This window comes from Monodelphis domestica, chromosome 5 (assembly GCF_027887165.1).
Source record: "Monodelphis domestica isolate mMonDom1 chromosome 5, mMonDom1.pri, whole genome shotgun sequence".
Classification (NCBI taxonomy): domain Eukaryota; kingdom Metazoa; phylum Chordata; class Mammalia; order Didelphimorphia; family Didelphidae; genus Monodelphis; species Monodelphis domestica.
Window position 1 is genome coordinate 269,017,752 of NC_077231.1, and position 6,000 is coordinate 269,023,751.

Genomic DNA, 6,000 nt, shown 5'->3' on the forward strand with positions numbered 1-6,000 from the left:
TTAACTCACATTTCGAATACAGCAAAGAAGGTGCCCATTTAATGGAAACCTACAAGGAATCATTTTGCATTTTGTAAAGTGGAAAAAAAAAACCTTTTGCCAAATAATTTTGGGGGGTCTGGATGTCTGATTTTATTTGCTTAAGGGGTTCCCAGAGTGCTTAGGAGCACTCCATCTGTCACTGCAGACCAACGACTAGTCTGCCACTTATCTAGTATTCCTTGGGAAGAGAGAGCTAAAGTACTGAAGGAGGCCCAAGCAGGGAACTGCTCGGTCACAGCAGCACATATCATTGTAAAACATCTGACAAACAGACCCCCGGCAGAGAATGTGTCCATGCCCTGGCCATAGATTCCAGGAAGAACTTGGCCATGTATGCTGGCAGGAGATATGCTGGCAGGTGATGGGCATAAAAACCTCTGCACTTACAAGCTACAGGCGGAACTCTTCTGCTGAGCTCCCTCTGGTGTGCACCAGATCAATAAAGGACCCTTTTGCTTGATTGCATTGTCTACAAGTCTTCCTTGGTGGTGGGCAATGAACTGGACCCTAACAGTACCTACCTAGGGTCACACAGTTAGAATCAGAACTGGAACTCAGACTTTCCTAAATTAGTGACGGGCTATTTATCCAATCTACCACAATGCCTTTGAAACTAATAGTGTAAACTGATTTCTTTTGTAAATTTAGATCTTAGACAATTCCACTGAGGCGAGATATAATTGTAGGAGATATCAGAAATCCTGTATCTGTTTATTGCCATATTGTCTAATTTTTTATTTCAAGTCAAGTTAAACACTCAGTTCTCCTAGGGAGAAATATTTAAATCAAAATCATAAAAAAAAATGTTTCATAGCTAAAAAGACCTTAAATATATTTTAGTCCAAAAAAAATATATATATATATTTTAGTCCAAACCCTTAATTTTGCACATATTCTTACTCTTTCTAAAGGTTCGACACTCTATGTACTTTGTGACCCCATGAAATAACTACCATTATAGAATCCAAAGAGATTAAAGAAATAGGGAAAGAGATGAAAGAAAGAGGAAAAGAACCCATATATACAAAACAACTTAGAGCACCTCATTTTGTTGGGCTAAAGGACTAGACACTAAGGAGGTGTCCCTCACTTGCAGAATGGCTGAACAAATACTGTTATATTTATGCCATGAAACAGTAAGACATGATGAAAAGGGCATTTTAGAGAAACCTGAGTTGACTTGTATGAACTGATGCATAATGAAGTAAGAAGAACCAGGAGACCATAGTCATTTTAAAGACAACTTTGAAAGACTTAACTCTGCTTGATGCAATAACCAACCATGATTCCAGAGGACCATATGAAATATGTTATCCACTTCTTGGCCAAGAGGTGATGGACTCGGGGTAAAAAAAAAAATGGGACATCTATTTTTTGCATATGGTCAATTTAGAAATTTTGTTTTGTTTGACTATGCATAATTCTCATGAAAAATATTTTTTGAAATGGGGAGGTAAGCAGGAGATAAAATATTTTTAATTGAAAATTTTTAATTTAATTTAAAAAAGGAAAACAAAGGCCTAAACAGCTGATATTACACATCTAAGGTCACAATTGCCAATAAGTGGCAGAAAGTCAGAATCCAAGGGTCCCAGTCTCCCAGCTTATTCCTTTTGGTACTATACCAGGCTGCTCTTCAAGGTCATAGCATGTTCATTTAAAAAATGAAGAAAAATAAGGCAGCTAGGTGGCTCAGAGGACAGAGAGTCAGAGGACATGGGTTCAAATTTGACTTCAGATAATTCCTAGTTGAAAGACAGTAGGGAAGTCACTTAACCCTTATTGTCTAGCCCTTAATGCTCTTCTGCCTTGGAACCAATACACAATATTGATTCTAAGATGAAATGTAAGAGTTTTGTGGCTTTTTTTTTTTAAATAAAGGAAAAGCAAAAAGTTAGCATTGAAACCTACTTAACACAGACTAGGATGACATTTCTCAATATAGTAAAGTTGGTTTCTTAAAATCTCAGCTTCCCTTATATTTGAAAAACAGCTATCTTGGTTGTATTGTCTTTAAGAATTCAGAGATCTGCCATGTTTTACACTAGGTCACGGGACCAAAGAGACAGAAGGTACCTCTGAAGTCATCTAGTACAGTCCATATATTTTACACATGGGTAAACTGAGTCCCAGGGAGGTTGAATGGCTTGCTTACAGTTATACAAGTAAATAAACTATCAGTCGGGATTTCTAGATCCTTGAATTTTAGGGACTGTTCTTTCTACTGTGCTATAATGTCTCCCTAACTCTCTTCTTAATCCTTACTTAAATCAATATTGTATATTGGTTCCAAATCAGAGGAGCAATAAGAGCTGGGTAATGAGGGTTAAGTGACTCATCCAGGGTTACACATCCAGGAAGTGTCTGAGATCACATTTAAACCCAGGACCTCCCTTCTCTAGACCTGGCTCTCAATCCTAACTTTTCCTGTTGCTTTTTTTTAACTTGCTCTCTCTTTCACCACTGAAAATGTTATGTTGTGAATGTACAGTTCTCTTGCTACCTAAAAATGTTTGATACTGTAGATTCTCACAGCAGACCAAATAACTTGGAAATCACTGGAGATCATCTTTTCTTCTTGGAGAGACAAGAATACTGCCTCTGGAGAGAAAAGGACTGTTTTCCCCATTAACCCAGTGGTCATCTGACAGCATGTTTCTAGCTATACTACTTGCATCTCAGTTAATGACTACTACAGAAGATGAATGACAGTGAATATTTAAGGGAATGTATTGATGTGTCAGGGTCTTGTGTCCATCAGCGATGTGTGAAAGAATTCCTAATATTTTCAATCATTGGTTCTTTAAGGCTAAAGCTCATAATTTTAACAGTGAGTCCAGAATTCCCATTGAATGTTTGTAATCAACTTTTCAACCAAGAGAGGCTTTTTAAAGTCTCCTGTTGTTAGCCATTGGTTTGATAAAAATAAGACTTCATTTGTGGCAGGGTCTGTTATTGTCTTGCATCCAGCTGGACCAAAATTGTAAACTTTAATAAATCAGCTAAAATGGAAGCCTCCTGTCTTGGATCAGGAGTTTTGGGGGGTTGCAACTATCTTGGGCATGCAATGTCTAAACAATTCAGCTCCTAGAAGAAATAAAACCACCAAAATATATCCCTAATTCAGGCTGCTTTTCCATGGTATTGATAACAATACTATATCTCACACCATAGAGAAAATAACCTTTCAAATATGTGATAGAGAAATTGGATTGGGTTTGCTTGCTTATAAGAATTCCAAAACTTCCTGGTGGTATGAGAATACTGAATTTGGAGTCAGAAGATCTGAGTTTGACTGCTACTTTGTGACACTGGACAAGTCTCAACTTCTCTTGGCATTAGTTTGTAAAAAAGTGGATAAGGGCAGTGAGGTGGTACAGTGGATACAGCGCCGACTTGGAGCTAGGAAGATTCAACTTCTTGAGTTCAAATCTGGAAGAAATGACAAAAACACTCCAGTATCTTTACCAAGAAAACTCCAAATGGGATCATGACTGACTAAACTATAATGAAATGAAGGTACTGGATAAGATGACCCCTTTCCAGCTCTGGATCTATGTTCCCATAAGCACTGTCCTCACATGGATGATGAATTATGTCAGCCTTACAGAAAATGAGCATCTATTCCTTGATTGATTATGGCATAGTATATGCATATATGATTAAAAACACCTATGAGTGGCTTTTTTTAGGTATTTAATATTTCTGCTCTTTTGTGGCTGGCTGGGGGTTCTTTCTTTTAAGTACAGAATTACCTTTGATATGTCTTTCAGCCAAACATCCCCAAATGAAAGGACTATAGGATTAAAAGAAAGAGAATGGTTACACATCTGGAAGCATAGTTGGATTTATGTGTGATCTGTTAATTCTGTTATTATATATCTATTTTCTTCATTTTACATTAAACTGGGAACATCTTTGGAGGAAGAGATGATGTTAGTGGTTCCCAGGGCCATCTGCCCCAAAGTATCTAAAATATATTCCTCCATTAAATTTTTTCTTAAATTAGACAGTGAACTCCTTGAAAGCAGAGTTTTTTTGGCCAAAATTAGCAAAAATTTAGTTTGTTATAGAATAGTATTTTTTAATATATATTTTTTATTTTTTTTATATTTTTATATTTTATTTGATCATTTCCAAGCATTATTCATTAAAGACATAGATCATTTTCTTTTCCTCCCCCCCACCCCCCATAGCCGACGCGTAAGTCCACTGGGCATTACATGTTTTCTTGATTTGAACCCATTGCTATGTTGATAATATTTGCATTAGAGTGTTCATTTAGAGTCTGTCCTCTGTCATGTCCCCTCAACCTCTGTATTCAGGCAGTTGCTTTTTCTCGGTGTTTATAGAATAGTATTTTTGAAAGTCAACTTGCTAGAAAACCCTAAATGGAATCACAAGAGTCAGACACAATCAAATCTAGGTTATATCCTTAAAAGAAACTAGGTTTGTTTTTTGGGGGGTTTGTTTTTGCCTTTCTTTGTATCTCTAACTTTTACCTGGAACATATTATTTTTCAGTCTTATCTGACTCTTCCTCGTTCCTTTTGGGTTTGTTTGGTTTTTGGTTTTTTGTTGAGGTTTTTTTGTTTATTTTTCTGTTTGGTTTTTTTTTGTTTGTTTGTTTTGTTTTTTGGCAGGGATACTGGGGTAGTTTGCCATTTCCTTCTGCAGCTTATTCCATAGATGTAGAAACTGAGGCAAACAGGGTGAAGTGACTTGCCCAGGGTCTCACAACTAGTGTCTGAGGCCAGATTTGAACTGAATCTTTCTGACTCCAGGTACCTCACTATATCCACTTACTTCATTTTTATAGATGAGTAAAAACAGAAGCCTGGGAAGACCAAGTAGCTGCCACAAGGTCCCACAGTGAGTGGCAGAAGAGGTTTTGAATCCCATTTCTCTAACTTCAGAGGTGGTGCTCCTCATACTGTACAGGTTGACTTCACTGTGATGGTTAGCAATGGTCATCTCCCATGGGATCATTGTGACCTTCTTAGAAAAAAGTCCTTTGCTTCCAAGTTACCTCTTCTGGTCTCACAGGTGGTCTGGGAGCCTCATGGTAGTCTGTCTTCTATGCCAAAGAAACTAATTCACTCTAAAAACTTCCTTTAGCTCTGGGCTATTTCTTAAAGCATGCACTCTTGCCCCAGTGGCCTCTCCCTCTGATTAGTTGGCTCTTCCCTAGACCCTCCATTTTAAGAAGGAAGCCTGGGTCTTGTCTTCATTCTTCTCTAGAATCCTTTCTTTATTATAGCACTTGACTCTCTACCAAGAATCTGTTCCTGAAACCTTTATCTCCCTTGTGCCTACCCTGGCCCTTTTCAGCTCCATTTTAGGGGTAGCCTCATTCCATTAGAATGTAATCTCTTTGAGGCCAGGGCAGAGGCACTCTGGGCTGGTGGCAGAGCTTAGCATTGACTGACATTTATTTGTTGTTTCTTACTTCTTGGCACCAACTTGCTTCTGGACTTACTTGAAAACCTAATACAAAAATTGGGATAGAGAAGGGGCAGCTAGGTGGTACACTGGATAGAGAACCAGGCCTAGAAATGGAGGTTCTGGATTCAAAACCCAGCCTCAGACACTTTCCAGCTGTATGATCCTGGGCAAGTCACTCAACCCCCCTTGCCTAGTGTTTACTACTCCTTTTGCCTTGAAATCAGTACAGAGTATTGATTCAAGACGAGAAGGGAAGGGTTTAAAAAAAAAAAGAAAGAAAGAACCAACAACAACAACAACCAAACACGGATGGAGAGGGCTGCAAGGAAGAGGTGAGAAGTTTTGGAAGAAGACCTCTCTTATCCACAATCTCCCTCTTTTCACTGCCCGAAAGCAGCCTGGGAGTGCGGGCTGGCGGCACGGTGCGGTTACTGTGGGCAGCGAGGGGAGAGATGAGAGGGTGGTGGGCAGGGCAAGTTGGGCACGAACCGATAGACAGAAGACCAGACGCCCC